The sequence below is a fragment of the Canis aureus genome, chromosome 28 (genome assembly GCF_053574225.1).
Source record: "Canis aureus isolate CA01 chromosome 28, VMU_Caureus_v.1.0, whole genome shotgun sequence".
NCBI classification, from domain to species: domain Eukaryota; kingdom Metazoa; phylum Chordata; class Mammalia; order Carnivora; family Canidae; genus Canis; species Canis aureus.
Genome location: NC_135638.1, coordinates 39,611,968 through 39,637,118, shown reverse-complemented (window position 1 = coordinate 39,637,118; position 25,151 = coordinate 39,611,968). Strand labels below are relative to the sequence as shown.

Genomic DNA, 25,151 nt, shown 5'->3' with positions numbered 1-25,151 from the left:
ACTACACAGAGGAAACATATGGTAGGATGTTGTATATGTTCGAATTCAAGAAAAACTGTAGCCTAGAGATGTAAAATCAGTGACTGATTCTTGACTGGATATGGCAAAATAGGCTCTGGACTTGAAAGCACTGGTATAGTGAGAAGGGAGTTCCCAAGGGGAATAGCATAGAGTGATTTGGAAAAAAAAAAAGTTGACTAAATATTTTGATGTAGAAGACCCTAAGTTACATCAAAAGAGAATATATTATTTTCAAAAAATGCAATTTGTTTCTCATTGTGCATTGATAAAGTATATATCTTAGCTAGACATTCAAATCCTGTATAATCTGGCCTCACTTGCTTTGTAAGAATGAAGTAAAGAGGACGAAACTCATGGAAGGAGGAGACAGAGGAAGAAGAAGAGCAAGAGGGAGAGAAAGAATGTTAAGCGGTTGAATTCAGTGATTTGTGGAAATTACACACTGAGAGTTGGAGAGCTTGACTTGGCTATCCGTCACTTGGGAGGAAAAATAACTATTGGGGAGAAATACATTAGATGAAAGAATCTTCACCCTGGCTCTTGTCAGGGCAGTGCTGTGAACAGCCTTTGGGTGGGAAAGTAGTGCAACAAAGCCAGAGGGAAAATGAGACAGCACCAAGAGTTGACCCTGAAGTCAACGGATTGTTAACAACCACATAGTAGCTAATAGAACGTTATCGTCCATTATAGCATCTGTCTTCAGTACTCTAACACTGTATTTTATCCAGAGAGCTGGGATGTATAGGGGTATCTGAGGCAAATCTGTAAAGCCAAATCATCCTAGTGTGATCTATATCTGCTGGGTTACCTGTTTATAAAGACACAGCACTCTAATTCTGCTCCTACCATCTGACTACTCTGGGAATTCCACTGGGGAAATGTTCTAACCTCCTGACTTTGGTGGATGCCCCCTTTACTACCTAAGTGGAGCTTGAACACAGATCTTTTCTCTCAAACACCACTGCAAGGCACAGCCGAAATCATATTGAAACATTTAGGAAGACTACTAATGGCTTAAGGAAAGTAGAAAGAGATTACACTTAGTGTAATTTGGCTGCTTTTGAGGATCATAGTTCCAGCCTCTTTCTCAAGGAGTTTTTAACTATCTGCTTCCAGATTCAACTGGCCAGATACCTTGGCCAGTTATTCTACCTCCCTTTTGATGAGACTCACTTCACCTGCAGCTATTGATTTTCTAGTTTTAAATTTTGACAAATATCTATATTATCATAATGTCAACTATATTAATTGAAAAACAATTTCTCTTTTACTGTTGCTTCTGAGTATTCAAAAATATAATTTCTCAGAAATGTGGGTCTTCCTATTTTTACAAATGTCCTATAGAAAAGAGTTAAGTATTAACAATTTATCCTCAGAGATTTATTTAACTTTCAAAGTGTTGCTACTTATGTGCTCTTATAATAGCAGATTATTGCAGTTGTAGTTTAAAATTCAAAAGAGCAAACTGACAAGATTAAGACTTCAAAATTATCACTTATATTGAATTCTACCTTTTCAAGATGAATGTATCTTTACAATTGTATCCTTTAGCAATACAAACTATTGAACTGAAAGATGTAAATTTGTGAGTTTGAGCTACCTTTTGTGTTTGCTTTTTCCCATTTTCTTCCCCGCCCCCCCCATTTTAATGTTCTCCTTGATCTCAGAGAACCTGATAGAAAAAGACTCTTTTTTGAGCTTTATATCACCATGGGCTGGCTGAATATGCTTGAAATGTGGCCACATTAAAATGTGGTCAAAAATTAACAGGAAATTACTTTTTGTTTTTCGTATACAAGCTTAAAATTGTTAAGGAGAATAAAATATTACTCTCCTGCTATTCAGATGCCTTACCGTGGTTGATGTGACACGATGAACAATTATGAAGAACTTTGCACGTGAACACGTTCTGTTCCAGTATCAGGTTCACAGACCCTAGAACAGTACTGGGTTCTTAGTGGGCACTCAAATATTTGGTGATGTGTAAATAGATATAGTCTTATGAAATATATAAACTTATACCAACAGTTAGAAATAGTATGTGTTTTGGCCATCTTAAAAAGTATGGCTATAAATCAGAGGATAAACTTTGATCTTATGAATATTTCTCTAGCATTCTTGTCAAAGAATAAGTCATTCCTTATTTACAGGTTTTTGAATTTGCCTTAAGATTATTTCATGTGTGTCTGAAATTAAGAAAACAAAAAAACCCAAAACCCGTAGAAACTAACCTTTTTACTCCATAAGGAAAAAAAAATTAAAGAAATACTGGAACTTTGAGTCAGGTGTTTTTAATAATTAGAATAGAACAGAGAGCTGCATTCTGTAGTGATGAACTTCACAAAAATAGCTTTGTTTTCTGAAAGGAGTACAGATGGCTTAATATTGCTGTATTTATTTACGTGAAGTCAGTGTAATGTAAATATTAGTCTCCATGCCCAACCAGGGACTCTGATTCACTTTGCTCTAGCAAATTCTCTACTTGGAAAGGTAAACATTTTATATCACAGTGCAGTCAGTGATAGTAATGAGATATTAGAAAACTGTTGTATGTATAGAAAACATTTTGCAGCCTAGTGATTTATTCAAAGCAAAGACCAAGAAAAGCATGCTAGTCAAAATCATCCAAAAGTCCTTTTGTGCTGTATTGCTGATGTTTTTTCTCTTGTGTCTGATCTTTGTTCTCATCTCTAGATAGAGTCTTTTAAACTGGAAAATGTACAATTGACTTAGTATTGCTTAATTTAACTAAGTGAAGTAATTAAACTTATATGATAGTTTTCATGCCCAGCCAGGCACACCTGTCCAGCTCGTACTGGCTTATTATCTTCCAGCCAGTCAGCAGGGTATGTCACCCATTTAATTAAGTCCTCTCTGAACGATTTCATCAACAGTTACACAAGTAACTCTTGCTATGCAGGTACTGTGCATGTTTGTTATATTTATGCCGAAATATTTATTTTTCCTTGGGTAATCCTAAATAGCATTGCATTTTTAAATTTGGTTCCTGTTTGTTTGATGTTAGTATGTAGAAATGAAGTTGAATTTCATATTTTGACCTTGTATCCTGTAAGTTTACTAACCATTAGTAATAGATCTTTTGAGAAACTCTTTGGGATTTCCTATACAGACAGTTATGTAGTCTGCAAATAGAGACAGTTTTACTTTTTCCCCTCCAATATTTAGACTGGCTAGAATTTAAACTATGTGAAAGAAGAAAGAAAGAAGAAAGAAAGAAAGAAAGAAAGAAAGAAAGAAAGAAAGAAAGAAAGAAAGAAAGAAAAGGAAGGAAGGAAGGAAGGAAGGAAGGAAGGAAGGAAGGAAGGAAGGAAGGAAGAAAGAAAGAAAGAAGAAAGAAAGAAAGAAAGAAAGAAAGAAAGAAAGAAAGAAAGAAAGAAAGAAAGAAAAAGAAAGAAAGAAAAAGAAAAAGAAAGAAAAAGAAAGAACAAACTGCTATCTTGAATGGAATTATTACAGCAGGCTTTATTGTCTTCTCAATATGGGGGGGAACATGCTACCTTTTCACTATTAAGTCTGATGTTAGCTGTGGTTTGGAGGTTTATTATTGATTAAAAATTATTTATTTATCTATTTATCTATTTATTTATGAGTGAGCACTAGTTGGTGGGGAGGGGCAGAAGGAAAGGGAGAAGCAGACTCCTTGCTAACAGGAAGCACCAATGTGGGCTTGATCCCAGGGTCCTGGGATCATGACCTGACTTGAAAGCACAGGCTTAACCAAATGAGCCATCTAAGTGCCCCTGGGTTTTGTTATTGTTGTTGTTAATGAGTCTTTTTATTTGTTTTGTGAGAGTGGCTGTTGAATTTTATCGAATTATTCTTCATCTATTAATGTGAGTTTCCTTCTTTAAAAACAGTGGATAACACTGACTGACATTCAAAGATTGAACTAGCCTTGTATACCTGGAACCATTGTTTGATTTGGTTTCCTAATTTATTTTTGAGGTTTCTTACCTCTAAGTATATAAGAGAAATATCCTTCTTTAGTATTCTTCTCTGTATGTGTTGTCCTTGTCTGCTTTGGGCATCACTTGATACTGGATTCATAAAACGAGTTGAAAAATGCTCCCTCCTCTTGTAGTTTTGGGAAAATGTTATATATAAAATGGTCTCAATTCCTCTTTAAATATTTGGCAAAAGTCTTCAGTAGCCATCTCAGCCTAGAGATTACTTTTCAGAAGATTTTAATACAAATGTAAATTATTTAATCGTATTAGACAATTTGTTTTATCTTTTTTTCTTTTCTTCCAAGTTTAATGGTCTGTTGTCCACAGGAAATGATTCCATTTCTCAGATTGGTGAATTCAAAATGGAAAGTTTTTTTATAGTAGCCCCTTATGATCCTTTCAATGACTGCAGGAGCTTTTTTGATATTCTCTATTTCATTCCATACATTTGAGATGTGTATTTTCAGTGTTTTTATCTTTGTCACTCTTGATAAAGACTTAATATTTTATTTTGTTTTTAAGAACCAGATTTTACCTTGCTAATTTTTACTAAAGGATGCATTGACCTACATTCTTATATTTATCTTCTTTTGGCTTACTTTAGATTTATTTTGCTCCTTTTCTAGTTTTTTGATGTGGGAACTTGGATTATTGATTTGAGATATTCAGTCTTTCCTAACATAGGCATTTAAGTGCTATAAATTTCACTTTCAGAACTGCTTTGTGTGTATGCAATAACTTCTGATGTTGTATTTTCATTTTCAATACATTTACTGAATTTTTAAATCTCCTTTGATACTTTCTCTTAGGACCAAGGAATATTTATAATTTTGTGTTTAATTTCTACATTGTTGAAGATTTTTCTCTTGTCATAAAATTTGTTAACGTTTGTTTCATGATCCAAAATGCAATCTGTCTTAATGATTGTTCCACAGACACATGAAGAGAACATATATTCTAACTTTGCTAGGTGGAATGCTCTATAAAATCCATTAGATCTTTTTAGTTGATGGTGCTGTTAATTTCTGTATCTTTGTTGATTTTTTAGCCAATATAAACTGTTGAGACTGGAGTGCTTAAGGCCTCAACTAAAACTGTAGGGTTGTCTATTTCTTCTTTCAAGATCTCTTGGCTTTTGTTACATGTATTTTCAAGTATTATTTAAAAGATAAAAGTTAGGGTTGCTATATATTCATTCTTGGTCAATTAATGTTTTTTATTAAAATAAGATTTAAATAAATAAATAAATAAATAAATAAATAAATAAATAAATAAATATGTATTTATTTATTTAGGGGAGAGAGAGAGTGGGGAAGTGTACAGGGAGAGAGAGAATCCCAAGCAGACTTCCCACTCAGCACAGAGTCTGGGGTGGGACTCAATCCTAGGACCCCTGAAATCATGACCTGAGGCAAAATCAAGAGTCCCTGCTTACCCAACTGAGCCACCCAGGAGTTGCTTTTTCACTTAATGTTTTTATCATTATACAGTATTGCTCTTTGTCCCTAGTAATTTCTTTGCCCTAAAAACTATTTTATCTGAAATTAATGTAGCTATTTCTGCTTTAAAAAAAAAAAAAGAAAGAGAGAGAGAGAGAGCAGCACAGGTAGTCCAGCAGTCAGCAGTTTGTGCCACCTTCAGCCCAGGGTATGATCCTGGAGACCTGGGGACTGAGTCCCGCAAAGGGATCCCTGCATGGAGCCTGCTTCTCTGTCTGCCTGTGTCTCTGCTTCTCTCTGTTGTGTGTCTCTCATGAATAAATAAAAATAAAATATTTATAAATAAATAAACAAACAAATAATTTATTGTTTATTATTATAAAATAATAAATCTTTTATTTATTGATTGATGACAGAGAGAGAAAGAGGCAGAGACATAGGCAGAGGGAGAAGCAGGCTCCCTGCAGGAAGCCTGATGTGGGACTCGATCCCCAGACATGGGATCATGCCCTGAGCCAAAGGCAGATGCTCAACCGCGGAGCCACCCAAGCATCCCTATTCCTGCTTATTTTGCTTAATATTTAAATTTTATGTTTTCCCATTCTTTTAACATATATCATTATGTTTGAACTAAGCTTCTTTTGGAAAGGTTATAGTTCTGTTGGGATCTTTAATCCATCAACCGGTTTCTTTTAATTGGAATATTTTGATCATTTCCATTTAAATAAATGACGTTAGAGCATAAGTCTGCCATTTTATTTGTTTTATTATATTCTTCATGTTTCTCATTTCTGTTTTTTTTTTTTTTTAATTTTATTTTCCTCTGATTGGTTACTTGAACAGTTTTAGAATTCCATTTTGAGGGACGCCTGGGTGGCTTAATGGTTGAGTGCCTGCCTTCAGCCCAGGGGATCATCCTGGCATCCAGGATCTGGTCCCACATCGGGCTCCCTGCATGGAGTCTGCTTCTCTCTCTGCCTTTGTCTCTGCCTCTCTCTCTCTCTCTGTGTCTCTCATGAATAAGTAAATAAATAAAATCTTAAAAAACAAAAATAAAAAGAATTCCATTTTGAGGGACACCTTGGTGTCTTAGTTGATTAAGCAGCCAACTTTTGGTTTAGGGTCAGGTGGTGATCTCAGGGTCCTGGGATTGGTCCCATATGGGGCTCCATGCTCAGTGGAAGTCAGCTTGAGGATTCTCTCTTCCTCTTTCTCTGCCCTTCCCCCAGCACACGCTTATGTTCTCTCACTCTCTTTCTCTAAAATAAATAAATAAATCATAAAAAAATCCACTTTGATTCGATTTTGATTTATTCATGTATTTGACTACATTACTATTTAAATTGTCCTTGGTAGTTGTTCTAGTGTTATAATATAGTTATGCAACTTATCACAGACTACTGGTATCAATATTTATCACTCTAAACAAAGTATCAAAACTTTATGGTTATCTTATAAAACTGAAAATCTATATTCATTAAACAACTTCTCATTCTCCCTATCCTCAGACTGCCTACTACCAGTCTACTCTCTGTCTCTGTGATTTTGACAATTCTAAGTACCTCATATAAGTGAAATAATACTATATTTATATTTTTGTGACACATTTATTTCATTTAGCATAATGTCTTCAAGGTTCCTCAAAGCTGTAGCATATTCCAAAATTTTCTTCCTTTTTAAGGACAAATAAAATTTATATATATATATATATATATATATATATATATATATATCGCATTTTTTATACCCATTCATCTATTGGTGGACACTTAGATTTCCTCCATGTTTTAGCAATTCTGAATAATAGTGCTATGAACATGGATGTACAAATACATCTTGAAGATTCTTCTTTCCCAGTTTTTTTTATGTATCTCTAGAAGTGGAATTTCTGGGATGGTAATTCTATCTGTATTATTTGAAGAATCACCATACTGTTTTCCACAGCATCTATACCACTTTACATTCATACCAACAATGTACAGATAGTCCAGCTGTTTCACATCCTGTTATTTTCAGTTTTATTTATTATTGTTTTTTAATACCAGTCATCCTGACAGGTGTGAGGTTGTATCTCTTTGAAGTTTTGATTTGCATTTCCCTGGTTAGTGATGTTGAATATCTTTTCATGGGCATATTGTTCATTTGTGTATCTTCTTTGAAGAAATATGTTTTCAGTGTCTTTGCCCATTTTTCGATCAGGTTGTTTTGTTTTGTTTTGTTTTGTTTTGTTTTGTTTGTTCTCTGTGTATTCTGGATATTAATCCCTTATCAGAAACATGGTTTGCAAATATTTTTCTTTCATTATATGGGTAATCTTTTTACTCTCTCAATAGTGTCATTTGATGAACAAATTATTTTTAATTTTAATGAAGTCCAATCTGCCTACTTTTTTTTCTTTTGACTATGCATTGGGAATCATATCCAAGGAATCATTGCAAAATCCAGAGTTGGGAAGCTCTTGCCTTATGTCTTCTAAGAATTTTGTACATTTTAGGTCTTCCATTTGAGTCTTTGATCAATTTTGAGATTTTTTTTTATTGTATCAGGAAAGGGTCTGAATTCATACTTTTGCATGTGAATATCTAGTGTTTTCAACATCATTTGTTGTCAGGCTGTTCATCCATTGAATAATTTTGTCACTTTGTCAAAAATCATTTGACCATGCATGTGAGACTTTCTTGCTGGTCTTCCTATTCCACTCCATCGATCTATCTATCTATCTGACTTTCTGCAAGTACTACACAGATTGTTTTGATTACTGAAATTTTCAGTAAATATTAAAATAAAGACCTGTGTGAGTCTTTTAGCTTTTTTTTTCAAGGTTTTTTTTTTTTAACTAGTTGGGATACGTTCAGATTCTATATAAATATTGGGATGTAATTTTTTGTTTTTGCCAAAAAATTCCATTGGGTATTTTGATAGGGATTGTATTGAAGCTTTAGATGATGATGAGTATTATTGACATCAATATTAAATCCTCCAATTCATGAATATGGGATGAGTGTCTGTGTATTTATATTATCCTCAATTTCTTTCAACAATGTTTTGTAGGGTTCATCATACAAGCCTTTAATTTCATGATTAAGTTAATTTGCAAGTATTTTATCCTTTTTGATGTTATTGTAAATGGAATTGCTCTTGTAGTTTTCTATTCAGATTGTTCATTGTTAGTGTATAGAAATGCAACTTATTTTTGTCTTTTTCTTTTGTATCCTGCTAATTTACTAACTTGATTTATTAGTTTTAACAATATTTTTGCATGTGGAAACTTTAGGGTTTTTACATATAAGATCTTATAATCTGCAAACGGAATTAATTTTACTTCTTCCTTTCCAATTTAGACACCTTTATTTCTTTTACTTACCTAATTTCTCTGGCTGGAACATTCAAGACTACATTGAATAGAATTGGTGAAAGCAGACATCCTTGCCTCCTTCCTGGTCTTACAGGAAAAACTTTCAGTCTTTCAACATTAAGTATTAATTTTGTTATGGGAATATGTAGATTTTAATTTATTGAGACATTGTTCATCTATTTGAGCTTGCTGAGTAGTTCTATCAAGAAAAAAGTGTTGAATCTTGTTGAATGCTTGTTCTGTACCAATTGAGACGATCATGTGGTTCTTACCCCCTTTATTTTGATAACATAATATATTACATCAACTGATTTTATTTTAGGATTTTATTTATTGATTTGAGAGAGAGAGAGAGAGAGCACAAGCAGGGGGAGTAGCAGGCAGATGGAGAGGGAGAAGCAGGCTCTTCTTGGAGCAGGGAGCCTGATGTGAGACTTGATTCTAGGACCCTGGGATCATGTCCTGAGCCAAAGGTAGGTGCTTAACCAACTGAAGCCACCCAAGCGCCCACATCAACTGATTTTTACATGTTAAGCCATCTTTGCATTCCACAGATAATCTCCACTTGGTCATGGTGTAAAATCCTTTTAATATGCTGCTGAATTTGGTTTGCCAAAATTTTGTTGAGGATTTTTAACTAATTGTTCCTAAGTGATATTGATCTATAGTTTTTTTTAAGATTTATTTATTTATTCATGCAAGACAGAGAGAGGCAGAGACACAGGCAAAGGGAGAAGCAGACTCCATGCAGGGAGCCTGACATGGGACTCCATCCGAGGTCTCCAGGATCACGCCCTGGGCTGAAGGTGGCACTAAACTGCTGGGCCACTGGGGCTGCCCTTGCTTTTGATTTTAATGTTACATTAATAAAATAATCACCAACATCTATGTCAAAGAGCTTACTGCTTATTTTTTCTTATAGAATTGTTATGGTTACAAATCTTCTTGGCTTCCTTGTCATAAAATAGTTGACTGTATATATGTGGGTTTATTTCTGAGTTTTTTATTCTGTTCCATTGATCTCTTTTTTATAACTATGCCATACAGTTTTTAAATACTGTAGCTACTTAATACAGTTTGAAATCAGGGAGTGTGATGATTTTAGGTTCTATATTTCCTAGTGATTTGGTCTTAGTTTTTTGTTTCTAGGAATTTGTCCATTTCATCTGGACTATTCAATATTTTGACATATAATTCTTTATAGTACTCTCATAATCTTTTTAAGTTCTATTGATTTGGCCGTAATGTCTCCACTTTCATTTATGAATTTATGAATTTGGGTCTTCTTTCATTTTCTTTTCTTTTTTTTTTTTTTTTTTTTGTACCTGTAGCTAAAATTCTAAAATTTTGTCAATTCTCTTGATCTTTTTAAATAATTTTTGGTTTCATTGATTTTCTCTATTGTTTTTCTAATATCTATTTTTTTAGAAGATTTTATTTATTTATTTTGGGGGAGATTGAGGGAGAGAATCTCAAGTAGACTCACCACTGAACATTAGGCCTGACTTGGGAGCCCAATATTACAACCCTGAGCTCATGACCTGAGCTAAAATCAAGAGTTGGCTCTCCTAATCAACTGAGTACCCAGATGTCCCTCTAATATCTATTTTGATTATCTCTGGCATAATCTTTATTACTTCCTTCTCTCTTCCAGCTTTGGAGTTATTTTGCCATCTTCCCTCCATGTCCTTAAGTTGTCATGTTAGGCTGTTGATTTGAGATCATTCTTGTTTTTAATGTAAGAGTTTCCATCTATTGATTTCCTCCTTAGCATTATTTTTTCTGTGTCCCATGTTTTGGTGGGTTGTGTTTTGTTTTCAGTTAACTCTATGTATTTCCTAATATCTCTTGTGATTTTTTTGAACTATAACTTGTTTAAGATGTGTTGTTTACTTTCTGTACTTTTTTGGTCTGATTTTCTATCCATTATTCAGAGTGGAGCAGTGAAGTCCGCAACTATTATATACCTGTGTACATCTCCCTTCTGTCAGTTTTTGCTTTATATATTTTGATAATCTGTTACTAGATGCACAAATATTTATAATTATTTTATCTTCTTCATGTATTACACATTTTATTAGTATACATTGTGACTCTCTGTCTCTTATAAACATTTTTGATTTAAAGTCTATTTTACCTGATAATTGTATAGCCACCATTACACTTGTTTGGTTACTATTTGCATGGAATAAATTTTTCCATTTAATTTCTTTGTGTCTTTTCATACAAGATGAATATCTGGTAGATAGCACATAGTAGAATTATAAGATTTATCCACTCTGCCAATCTCTGCCTTTTGTTTTTAGAGTTAAATTCACTTATACTTAAAGTAATCACTGATAAGGGACTTAATTCTGTCATTTTTCTATTTATTTTCTTTACCTCATAGGTTTTTGTTCTTTATTTACTACCTTCTTTTCTATTTAGTTGATACTTTGTAGTGAAATGTTTAAATTCTCATTTCCTTTTATGTATATTCTATTGCTAATTTATTCATGGTTACTATGGGGATCACATTTAACATTCTAAAATTATAACACTCTAATTTAAATTTATATTAACCTAACTTTAATAATATACAAAAATCCTGCTTCTTTATACTTCTATCTATATTGTTTTCGGATGTTGATGTCACAAAATTACATCTTTATATATTCTATGCCCCCAAATATGAACTAATAATTCTTTTAAATGTATTAGTCTCTTAAACTAAGTCGAAAACCAAATGTGGAGTTATAAACCAAACTTATAATAATACTAGCTTTAGATTAATAATTTAAAAAATATGTTAATCTCTTAAATTATGTAGAAGACAAAAGGTTGGAATGCCTGTGTGACTCAGTCAGTTATATGTCTTCTTTCAATGAAGGTCATGATGTTTGGCTCCTGTGATTGACTGTCGTGTCAGGCTCCCTGCTCAGTAGGGAGTCTGTTACTCTCTCTCCCTTTGCCCCTCTCCTCCTACTTGTGTTCTCTCTCTCTCTCTCTCAAATAAACAATTTTTTTAAAGGTAGCATTATAGTTACAATAATACTAGTTTTTTTTTTAAGTTGCCAATGTATTACCTTTCTTGAGAATTGTTTTTTTTTTTTAAGATTTTATTTATTTATTCATGAGAGGCAGAGAGAGAGAGATGCAGAGACACAGGTGGAAGGAGAAACAGGCTCCGGCAGGGAGCCTGACATGGAACTCTATCCTGGGTATCCAGGATCACACCCTGGGCCGAAGGTGGCGATAAACCGCTGAGCCACCCGGGCTGCCTGAGAATTGCTTTTATATCTCCAAATTACTATGGAATATTCTTTCATTTCACCCAGCAGGACTCACTTGAGCATTGTTTGTAGGGCTGGTTTAGTCTAATGAAGTCTCTTAGCTTTTGTTTTATAAAAATGTTCTAATATCCCCCTCACTGTTGAAGGGACGTTTTGCCAGATATAGGTATCTTGGTTGACAGTTTGTTTTGTTTTGTTTTCCAGTTGCACTTTGAATATATTGCCTAGTGCTTTCTGACCTCCACAGTTTCTGATGAGATAACTGCTGATAATCTTATTGAGGGTCAATTGTTTATTAAGTACCAATTTTCTCTTGCTGCATTCAAGTTTTTCTCTTTGGCTTTTATTAATTTAACTAAAATTGGCTTGGTGTGGGTCTCTTTATGTTCATTTAGTTTGGAGTTCTTTGAGCTTTTTTGATGGATGTATTAATGTTCATGAAACTTAAGATATTTCAGCAATTATTTCTTCCAAAGTTCTTTTTGCCTCTTTCTCTTTGTTTCTGCCTTTTGGAACTTCTACCATGTGCATGCCTGTTTTCTAGATCATGTCCCATAAGCCCCTTAGGCTCCATTTACCTTCCTTCAACATTTTTTTTTCTTTCTGCACCTTGGACTTAATACTTTCCATTGCCTTCTCTTTTTAAGCTTTCTCTTTATTAATATTTTCCTTTTTTTATACATCAACTTCCTGAATGTTTATATGGTTGACTGTGAGTCAGATTAGCACATTTGGTGACTTCTCAAATGTCAAGGGGCTCAGATAGAACAATTAGTTCCACCTCTGTGTGAGCTGTCATCGTTTAGTAGGCTCTTCTGGGCTTGTTTTTGTCACTGGAAAGGTTCTGAAAGAACGTGGAAATATGAAGAGTTTCTTGAGCCCTGGTTCCAGTACTAGCACATATTTCCTTCCCATGGAACCACTGATCAAGCCCAACATAGATTTAAGTGATAAGGAACTAGACATTCTTACTGGGAGAGGCTGTGGGCCAGTTGCAAAGGGTTTGAGACCAGAAAGAGTTAAGAATTATAACCCTTTTTACAATCCCTGTCATGGTTTTGAAAGATGTAATTTTTTCCCTGTCCCTATTATCCTAAGCTGACTGGACAAATCAACTCATTGCCTTGGCACAGTGATATTATAAAATGTATTTTAAAATGCAAGCCAAGAAAACATCACCGAGTCACTATCTTTTGATAAGTATTATGAAAGTAATTAAGTAAAAATTATTTTGGCTTTCCTTTTTAATTTTTTTTAATCTTGGCATTCTTGAAGCAAAACTCTAAAGTGTCATTAATAATATTCATAGTGTGGAATGCTTTCTACTAGCCTGCAACTTGAATGTAAATCCTGACTCCTAAGTTTACAGCACACTGCAGTATGCATGTTTTTAACTACTGCTGGCAAGTTTAATTTGAGGTTGTCATTCTCTTACAACATACTTCATTTTATAACAAAAGACTCATGTTTGGAGGACACAAAATGTCTTTTGTTAACTAACAGGGTGCTGGAGTGAGTTTGGGCAAGAAGAAAGCTTACTGCAGTTCTGTGGACATCAATTGTAGCAGAGTTTTTTTGTTTTGTTTTGTTTTGTGTTTGTAACATCAAAGCTGATAGCATTTTTCAAATAGTGACAGATATTCCATTTTAAGAGCTCTGACTTGTGAAATTCTTATTGTTTATTAAATGGAAAAAAAAGGTTCCTTTGAAAACACATCAAAATTTACTCTCCAGTCAAATAATGATGCTTAGTGTTACAAGTCTATGAAGAAACCCTATGTTGAAACCCAACTAGTATTTGGTAAATGTCAGACCTCATTAAATAACATTTGCTTAAAATGTCTATATAGATGAATAATGTTGCAAAATACTTTAGATTTCATCTATTTAATTTTCTTTCTTTGACTTTTTAATACTTATGTCTGAATTTGTTTTCTTCAATGGTATTTGTGTTACAGTGTTTTCAGTGAAGAACATTTTATTTTATTTTATGAAAATCCAGCATAGGGCATACAGGTAATATATTCATATCTATATTAAGTGACATACCTTGAATGTGTTTTTTAATGTCATGAGTATTCTCTTAAATTTCTCATTTAAAATATTTTCTATTGCATTCTTTTTTTTTTTTTTTTCTATTGCATTCTTAAATCAAAAAATAGAGTTGGATTTCTGGTTCTAAAGAAACTGGAGTATAGTAAGTTTTGTTTATTTCTTCCACTTAAGTAGCACTTAAGATGCTGGACATCATATATAAAACATGCATGTTATAACCTAGAAAGGTAGATCAGTGAATTTAGAACCCGAGGTTCCCCTCCATACCCACAGAAAGCAGATGTGGAGCCTCCTGAGTGATGACAGCGCACTCTTCTCTAAGAAATTCTCCTACTCTTACACCTCAACAGGGACCTGTGCAACAAGGACAGGCCCCTCTTTTGTTTCATTTGTTTGTGTTTAATTGGAGAGGTTTTGGTTATATTTATTATATCTGAAATAAAACCCATGGAATACATCTTATAGGAAAAAAGAAAGGCAGAAAATGGGATCAGGTTAAATAGTTCATGGAAAACATTTAAAGCAACAACAAAAACTTAAATTTTATGTACCTTGAGATACAATGTTAAGAATTGTACTGCAATTGGTATTATTTTCACTTAATACATAATTCTCAGTCATCAAATTTATGAAATAAAAACTAACCCTAATCACACGTGTGCAAGGTTTCCCAAGGCTGCGATCATGTGTTAACTGGAGTGTGTTCTGATCCCAGGCTCAAGGTCTTTTTCCAAATCCATATATAAGTCATTGGCAGAATCCAGTTTTTTCTGTTTCTAAGATTGATTTCCCTATTTTTATGTTGCATGTCAGCCAGCAGTTGCTCTGAGCTCCTACTAGCAGCTTTCTGAAGGTCTTAGGTATATGGTCTTCCCCTAGCAAGGCAGCTTTACTTCTTCAAAGTCAGGAGGAAACTTCTTCCCAGTTTGAATCTCTGACCCTTTGTAGGACCTTTCTTCCCTTGGCCAAGTCTGGCTACCCAATATAATCTCCCTCAGACTGGTTAACTCAAAGTTCGCTTATTTGGGAGTTTATGGCTAGAAAATTCCTTTGCCTTTGCCTTTGTCATCTAATGGAAACTCATCACAGAAGTGAAATATATCGTGGTCATGAGCTCAACTCATAATCATGGGATCATGGGGAAGGGATCATACATGGTCTAGGCCAGGGTATGGGAATCTAGGAGCCAGCCCAGAATTATTCCTACCATGTTTCAGAAGCTTATATCCTCATTTAGGGTTCTCAACATGGCTAAGGTTCAGATTTCTCTGTGGAACCTATAAAAAGTCATATATTCATATTCAGAAGCCTCTGTATAAATCTAAATCAGATTCAGAATGGGATGTATCTATTGAATCAGGTATGTATCTTTGACAAGCTATGCAAGCAATTTCTATGCAGCCAGCTGTGTGCTTATGGAACTTCTGATAACCACTGCTCTATTAAATATGATATTTTACCTGCTTATCGTTTTAATAAAGTATTAGAACATTTTGAAAAGTATGATTGAGTTTGTGAGAGGACAAATAACATAAATGGGGTCATTAACAATGAAGTGCCAAAGGCAGAAACATCATTCTAGCCTTTGCAATTAGCAATCTGTTGCCAGGCTTTGATGTATAGAGGCCAACCCCCTCTCCCTCAGTATAAAACTGAGTTAATGGCTATGTCTCATTAAAAATAAAGGCATCAAATCAATAGTCTATTCCTCACAAGGAGTGCTTTTAAATATTATCAGTAATTTAAATGTGGAGTCTAATTCTAAAGGCTGTGGTATAGGCAGCTTATATCTAAATGCCAACTACTGGTAGATACAATTTTGGGCAGGTTATCAAATATGCTTTTGTACTTTTTTTTTATAAGCCAATTTTCCCAAAGTGTGTTCTGCAGAACTCAATCTTATGAAATTAGCCATTTGGGAAATACTCATCATGTATTTTTCCTCTTGATAATTCACAAAGTTTTGAGTTACTCCTAGAAATTCACAAAGAAACGTGTTTAAAAACGAATATAATATAAACATACATGGGGTGCATGTTTTCTTTGTGGATACAGTAAATAAATTTCAGTAGATAGATTATATTGCTTTAACTTTGTATACTCATAGGGACTTTTCATTTTTGCTTTCTGTATCCAGACTATTCTCCAGAATGTTGGGATTGCCAGAGAAGTGACCTCTGAAAAAGGAAAATATTGCTCTACCTAAATTCAAGTAAGACCATTACTTTTCAATGAGTCATTGTGAGTTAAATTGAGTGAATTTAATTTAAATCATTTACTTATGATTTAATGAAATTTAAATCATTAAATTAAATTAATGAAAAATAATCATTTTTCTACATTTCTATTACAAATTATTTTTTTCAATATTAAACTTTATTAAAGCTTTTTGCTCTAGGACAGTACCAAAAAACATAGTTTTTAAAATTTCCTGGTGTGGGGAGGGGAGCAATACTCCAAAACACATGTCAACATTCAGTAGTTAGACTGCATTTGGACGTGTCCTTACACCATAAGTATTTAAACAATTGTATTAAATTTGTGTTGTTCCTTTAATGAACATCCTACAGAGGAAAGAGCAATATGTTAGTTTTTCTAAAGCTTACTTTATGACATCAGTCCTCATCAAGGAGAGAATTGATATCATACACTTCTGTGAACTATGTGGTCCTGGAGAAAGAGTAAATATGTGACTATACAAGGGAGGCCTTGGCAATGTTTTAAAATGCTTCACAACACTAGAACATAGGGAACTATCACATTCTCTGTTGTTTATTCAGATAACAGATGATAAAGTGCAATGAAAATTAGTAAAGTAAATCAAATATGCCTTCAGAAAGAGAGCTTGAATCAGCATAGGCAAAGCAGGTGCAAGATGAGTATAAGTCTCTGACTTAGGCACCAAGACAAATATTACCTTTGACGGGATTCATACTCTATTTGCTAGGAATAGCAGAGCCTGGTCACCAAAGTTTAGGATCAAAGTCACTAAATCTATTTTCATAATAAATTTTCACAGTATTTTTGAGTTCTTAATTCTGTCATTCAAGGACTTATGTAATGGTTTAGTGAGAATGATGAAACTCATCATCTGTTAAGTTTATTTTTTTTTTTCATCTGTTAAGTTTAAAGGAACATTAACACTTAAAAGTGTGTTGTGTACATATTGTTATATTAAATTACACTTAAAGGTAATATGATAATGGGAGGAATTCTTGAGTATATATCTGTGCTATGAAAATCATAGAGTTCTAGGACTAGATGCATCCATGCAGATGGCCTATTAATGGATTTCCCAGACAGGTTTCTTGAGGAGTATGGCAAGGTTCAGAACCACTTAGGATTCTAAGCAACTAGATCTAAAGTTGTTCTGGTTACTTAGTATTCTAAATATTTAATCAATAAATATTGTTATTTAACAAATATTTTTTGTTATTTAACAAATGTTGTTATTTAACAATAAATATTTAGAATGGAAGCCATATAGTGCTATATTAATCATAGTAGCACTCAGCTAGAGATGGATTCTAATAGATCCATTATTCCTTCCTTATTGAATCCTGATCCCCAACCACCTGAATGCAGGTAGTTTTTGGCCTTATGCTAAAACACAAATAATTTTCATCATTGGAATAAACTTAGAAAATTCTAAAGCACATTTTCCAAGGAAGCAAAAATAACACATTCCAATGCATCACAAAATTATTATCCAAGGTTTTCAAGTGATTTTTCATCACTGGAGCATTTTTATAGTTAGACCCTTTCTTCAAATAAAATATCAGAGAGAAGTCCAAAAGATAAAAGAGAGGGGTAAAAAATGTGTTTGAAACAGGAGTGCATGTTCTAGAACTACTTGGCTTCTCTACCTCTGCCTTTTCTTACCTCTGCATCCATTCCTCATTCCCCAAAACCCTACAAACCTGACAGACATTAATATTTCCTGGAAGCTATGATTCTTTGTCTTCTCAGTCCTTGATTTTGAAGCTCATGTGAAATTATTAACTTAAACAGAGATAGAAAATGAAACATAGAAGTGGAAATTACCAGAATTATGTATACTGTGCTAGCCAGAAATGGAAAAGTGATTGCTTTGCAAGAGAGATCATTTATTACCAACTTAGGTTTCCCAGTGTCAGGTGTTGCCCTGTGTGCTTTCACTTCACCATTGTACAAAGCTCATTCTACATGATTTCAAAATATCCTACATGTAAATCCTGTCAGAAGTCCAAGAGAAGTACATATTTATGAATGAAAACAGGGAGAAAGACAGTCATAAGAAGAATAATGGAAATTCATTTGAGGATAGCTATTCCCATCCTCAAAGCACCTCACAAAGAATAGTTAATATTTTATTTTAAAAACTATCTCTAGATGCATTCAAATATGTCTTTACCTTCTTAGATATATATTTTTGCCTCCTTTGTTTGTTTGTTTGTTTTAGTTTAACATACTCTATTGACAAACAACGTGTCTGAATTGGTATTGCTTTTTTAAAAGATTTTATTTATTTATTTGAGAGAAAGAGAGAGAAAGCGGGAGAGCACAAGTGAGGAGGAGGGGCAGAGGGAGACGAGAAACAGACTCCTCACTGAGCGGGGAGCCTGACATAGGGCTTGATCCCAGGACCCTGGGATCATGACCTGAGATGAAGGCAGACACCCAACTGACTAAGCCATCCAGGTGCCCCTGAATTGATATTGTTTTGAGACAGGTTGAATAAAGAGGAGAAATACTAAACGTGCTCAAATAACACATAGCCTACCCATGTTGCCTATTTTCTGATATTTTGTACATATGGAATATTTCAAAAACTACATGTCTCTGCACATACTGTTACTGAATTCCTTATAGGCTCTGATCTGACCTGTAGAATTTTACTTGTGCCTCCTATGTTTTATTTATGCTATTTTTGTCCACATTTAAAGCTAAACTGCGGGATCCCTGGGTGGCGCAGCGGTTTGGCGCCTGCCTTTGGCCCAGGGCGCGATCCTGGAGACCCAGGATCGAATCCCACATCAGGCTCCCGGTGCATGGAGCCTGCTTCTCCCTCTGCCTGTGTCTCTGCCTCTCTCTCTCTCTCTCTGTGACTATCATAAATAAATAAAAATTTTAAAAAAAAATAATAATTTAAAAAAAAATAAATAAAGCTAAACTGCCTTAGAATGTTTGGATGGAAAATAGCCTCATGAGCAAGAGCAAACTGAATGTCCCCTGGGTGAGCAGCTGTCCCAGCTTGATCACCTGCCCCTACTTTGCTGGCTACTCTCTCTACTTGGCTAGAGGAATTTTCCTAAGCTTTCTTCTTATTGGCAGAATAAGATTACTATAATATAAACACTTAATATTTGAATAAAGTGTTTATAATATAAACACTTAATTTTATGCTCTTACTGCTTCTCTGAACTTTCAGGATGTTTGAGTCATCTGATATTGTACTTTGATTGGTGTTCCTGTGGTCTGTTCCTTTGTGTTACACACTGCATCTGCCACTAGGATGCAACTTCTATTGGCCCATTTTCCACCAGGATTGTTATTCAAATTCCCAGTCCTTTCAGGACATTTGTGGGTTTTGTCATTGGCTTCAATGGTAAAACGTCTCTATTTTTGGTTTTGCTGGCTCTATTGTCTGTCCTGTGTAAAGCGACACAATTATCAAAAGCAAAGAAGCTTAGCCGTGAGCACGGAACTTGTTTCATATTCTAGGCAACCTAATGTTTTTTGACTGAGCCCCATTCCCCATCTAACCTGAAATTTGACTGAATAAGTTGCCTGTGGGAGGTGTAGCTCCTGGCCATGGTACAAAGAGGGGTGCAAACAGCGATGTTGTTCCCTGCTGACTTGTGTTTTGGTTTTTGCTTATTTTCTGTTTTCATGAGAGTTTGAGGAGAAAACTATAGTTTCTCTTTGTGACCCCAGATCTACCATCATGCCAAGATGTATAGGGTTCCAATAAATATTTCAGAAAAATTAATAAATTGATGAAAATATTTTTGGAGTTGCATTCTGTGCATTTTATTTTTAAAAAAAGATTTATATATTTATTTTAGAGTAAGAGATAGAGTATACATGAGTGGGGATGGAGGCAGAGGGAGAGAGAGAGAGAATCTCAAGCAAACTCCCTGCTGAGCTTGAAGCCCAACACTGGCTTGAGCTCATGATCCTGAGATCATGATCTGTGCCATAACCACGAGTTGGCCACTTAACTTACTGAGCCACCCAGGCACTCCTGCATTCTGTGCATTTTAGACATTCGCCCACAGTTGAGAAAATCTGGCATATACACACACACACACACACACACACACACACACACACACACATTTACTGATTGCTCTCCTTTCCATTTCCCAGTCAGAGTAAATTTTGGCAGCTCTTTGTATTGCTTTCCTTTATGGACATATTAATGTAGATTGCTTTAGTCTTGATAAATCCATTCCAGTTTCCTCTATTCTGGAAAATTCACTGAAGAGAAGGCTGGATAATTCTGGCTGAATGAAAACTATTGGCAGCCTCTCAGGGCTCAAAGTATGTTCTTTATTCACATATTCATGTATCTGTGTCCTGGCTGTGAGGAAGATTCACAAGAAAATCTTTAGGTTACCATCATATACCTTTGGTAAAAAGGAAACAAAAACAAATAGTTCTAAAGAAATCTCATAAATATTATTGCTTTAAATTTTGGACAATGTACCATAGCTACAGAGAAGAATTGGAGAAATTTCTGGAGTATGGCAACTGAGATGATGGAAGTGTACAATGTCCTCATGAGAGAATGGACCTAGTTCATATGCTGTCCACATCTTCTCAGTCTTGCCCAGTTTTTCAACTTTAGTCGCTTTCCTTGCTTTGTGGCTGGAATATTCCCAGTTATCACTTACACCATTCCCATGGATATAAAGCCTCTGTTGCAGTCAGTGACTTATTTCCTGCCATCCCTGACAGTCTCTTCTACTGCTATACAAAGTGCCTGTCTTTAGCATAGCCTCTATTTTTCCCAGAAAGGAGAAAGTACAATACCTAGAGGACTTGATCCAACCCAACTGGACCCATGGAGTCTCTGATTCCCCAGAGTCTGCTCAAAGATACTGGTTGTGCTAAGAAGTAGAAAGGATTACAAGTTCACTAGGCAAATATGTACCAATGAAGCAGGATCAGGGATGACTTTGTGGGAGAGAGAAATATGCACTCTGAGGGGGCCCTGCACACAGAGGAGCCCCACATTTGATTTTATTTCCATTAAGTTTCACTGTGTGCTAAAGTCATATTTTTTTTTTCAATGACAGAGTGTCATGTATCTATTATTAGAGTATCATGCAGAGGAGTTTCACCACCCAAAAGTATTCCCTGTGCTTGGCCTGTTTAGCCCTCTTCCTTCCATTCTAAATTCCTGGGAACCTTTTGTTTTGTTTTGTTTTGTTTTTAATCATCTGTAGAGTTTTGCCTTTCCCCAAATATTATGTAACAGGAATCATACAGTATGTAGTCTTTTCATCCTGGCTTCTTTCACTTGACAATATGCATTTAAGAGTCATCATGATTTTTTTTTTGGCTTTGTTGGTACTTTTTATCTGAATAACATGCCACTTTATAGAGGTACTAGTTTGTTTATTCAACTTACCTACTGAAGGAAATTATGAAGAAAGCCTTTATAAAACTTCCTGTGAAGGTTTAAATACGTTCTTGAATCAGTTGGCTTAGTATCTAGTAATGCGACTGCTGTATCTTATGGTAACAATATAGATAGTCTTGTAAAAACCTATGAATCTTTTACCATTTTGCATTCCTCTTAGCAATGAAGGAGAACTACTGTTGCTCCACATCCTTGCCAGCAAATGATATGATCAGTTTTAATATTTTATGTCTTTTTTTTTTGGTACACCTAGATGGCTCAGTTGGTTAAACATGTGCCTTCTGCTCAGGTAATGATCTCAGGGTACTGAGATTGAGCCCTGCATCATGCTCCCTGCTCTGCAGGGAATCTGCTTCTCTCCTCCCTCTCCCTCAGTGCACATTGTCTCTTTCTCTCTAAAATAAATAAGTAAAACCTTTGAGAAAACAAAATAAAATTTTGTTTTTTAAAAAATATTTAGGGCAGCTCCGGTGGCACAGTGGATTAGCGCCGCATGCAGCCTGGGGTGTGATCCTGGAGACCCGTGATCAAGTCCCACGTCAGGCTCTCTGTATGGTGCCCGCTTCTCCCTCTGTCTGTGTCTCTGCCTCTCTCTCTCTCTCTGTCTCTCTCTATGAATAAATGAATAAAATCTTTAAAAAAAATTAACTTTTAGAGTATCTTTTTAGAAATTAGGAGCCAAAACATTAGCATATTTTCAAAATATACTCTTATAGTAAGTAGAGACTTTTCCCCCTCAAAACAACAAAGTTTATTAACATAGGATCAAGCAAATGTACATCATGAAGGATATTTGGTGGGGGACATAGGCATTAAAGAATTAATAACAAGATAAAGTAGCTATAAATTCAAAATGAATTAAAGACCTAATGGTGAGACTTGAAACCATAAAAATCCTAGAGGAGAACACACAAAGTAACCTCTTTGATATTGGCCGTAGCAACTTCTTTCTAAATATGTCTTCTGAGGCAAGGGAAACAAAAGCAAAAACAAACCATTGGGACTTCATTAAATTAAAAAGCTGTACATTGAGGAAAGCAGTCAACAAAATAAAAGGCAATCTGTGGAATGGGAGAAGATATTTGCAAATGACATACCTGATAAAGGGTGAGTATCCAAAATATATAAAGAACTTACAAAACTCAACATGCAAAAAAAACAAGTAATCCAATTAAAAATAGGCAGAAGAATGGACATTTCTCCAAAGAAGACATACAGATGGCCAACAGATATGTGAAAAAATGTTCAACATCACTGATCATCAGGGAAAACAAATCAAAACTACAATGAGATATCACCTCATACCTGCTAGAGTGGCTAAAATCAACAACACAAAAAATAATAGGTGTTGGCAAGGATGTGGAGAAAGGAGAACCCTCTTGCACTATTGGTAGAAATGCAAACTGGTGTGGCCACTCTGGAAAACAGGATGGTGGTTCTTCAAAAAGTTAAAAATAAAACTACTCTATGATCTAGCAATTGCACTACTAGGTATTTACCTAAAGAATACAGAAATACTAATTCAAAGAGATACATGCACTCTAATGTTTATACCAGCATTATCTGCAATTGCCAAAGTATGGAAAGACCTCAAGTGTCCATCAACTGATGGATAAAGAAGAAATAGTATATATATACATATATATGAAAAACTCAGGCATCAAAAAATGAATGGAATCTTGCCATTTGCAATGGCATGGATTGAGCCTAGAGGAAATCAGTCAGAAAGAAAATAATTATACAATTTCACTCATATGTGGAATTTAAACAAATAACCAAAGAGTAGAAAAAAAAAAAAAAGAAGTGGAGGCAAACCAACAGAGACTCTTAATGTTAGAGAGCAAACTGATAGCCACCAGAGGGGAGGAGTGTTGAGGGATGGGTTAAATAATATTAAGGAGTACACTTGTGATGAGCAGAGGGTGTTGTATGCAAGTGTTGAATTGCTAAATCATACACTGAAACTAACAATAACATCTGTATGTTAACTAACTGGAATTTAAATAAAAGCTTTAAAAAAGAAATTCAAAATAATAAATCTATGTATCATAAACAGAAAAAAGTAATTATAATTAGTTGGAAGTTCTATCAAGGAAATGCTAAGTAGCTATGGGAGAAAACAAATGAGATTTCTTATTCTACCCCTTCCGTTCTTGCCTCTCCTCCCCCTTGTTTTCCTCCCTTTCCTCCCCCTCCCTCTTCATTCTCCAACTGAAAACTGTAAGGACATTTTAGGGGGTTACCTAACATTTAAAAGTTTTGGAATAAACAAATCAGAAAATGCAGTTAAAAGCAACACAAATTAATGCATAAATGAACAGATACAATATGAAGCCTCTTCATCAGCTCATAGTGTCTCTACCTAGTCAGTACTTTGTCAACAACATCCTCTACCTCTCAGCAAAATGTAGGCATATAATTGGACATTTTTTACTCTTGAAACACCAGTTATTCATAACATCTGCAACCATCCATTATTCCCGTCTTTTCACCCATTTTCTGCTGATTATTTTTGTTCTCCCTATCTTGATCTCTTTTTGTTTTATACTTAAATCTCATCTTTCTTCAATGCTGTTAACTCTGTATGTACTAATTCTTTACAGGAATATCCTTTCCTCTAGTAAAAGTCTTTTTATCATATAAGAACCAAACACACACACACACACACACACACACACACACACACAAAGAACCAAACCCAAATCCTACCACCTTCTACAAATTTTGCAGGTGCTTCAATCCTAATTGATTATTCTTTCTCTATACATATATGATGACATTTTAGACTATCTTTGTCTGTTTTCCCTACCAAATTGTGAACTCTTGAAGAGAATGGATTTACTCTATTGCTAATACTTGGTCAATCCTGCTCATTTCGTCTAGCCCGTCGGAACCAGGAGTCTCCAGTCTCTGTTGCTGGAAACTGCCCTGGGCATGATTTCCAATTAACTAAATCTGGCTCAGATTCCATATCCCTACATATCTTCCAGTCTCCAAACTCATTTTTTTCATACCTTGCGCCTGTTAGAAACTGCATCTGGCTGTTTGGACTTGATCTTTGTGTTTGATTTTTCTAATGGACTTTAACATAAATGTGAACCCTGGTTCTTTTAATTATCTTGATATAATTCCAACATTCTTGCCTTTGCACAAACTAAAGCTCCAGGAACAAACATTTGGCCAACATTTTCATGATTCCAGCTCCATAAATAGGAAGAGAGGGAGGCATAGAATTCAGAAGGTACTATTTGCACATTGTACATTCTCTTTATTTTTTTAATTGAATTGAGTTTAACTGGTATTTATAACATTCATTGATTCAACAAGTTAACATTTTGAGTATTTAAGGAAGAAAATAACACTAGTATAATGGATAATGGCTAACAGGTTTTTAATTTCTTTTTAAATGAC

General features: G+C 34.7%; 1 protein-coding gene across 6 annotated transcripts in view; it reads left to right on the top strand.

Annotated features, from left to right (window-relative positions):
• Positions 1-25,151, top strand: part of SNTG1 (syntrophin gamma 1) — an 818,827-nt gene that overhangs the window by 263,603 nt on the left and 530,073 nt on the right. For 5 of the 6 annotated variants that reach the window (XM_077876979.1, XM_077876977.1, XM_077876981.1 and 2 more), the window contains one exon: positions 16,248-16,322. The exons of the other annotated variant lie outside the window; for it this stretch is intronic. The gene's annotated coding sequence lies outside the window, so the exon portion shown is untranslated. The remainder of the gene's footprint in view (positions 1-16,247; positions 16,323-25,151) is intronic. 6 annotated transcript variants of the gene reach the window in all.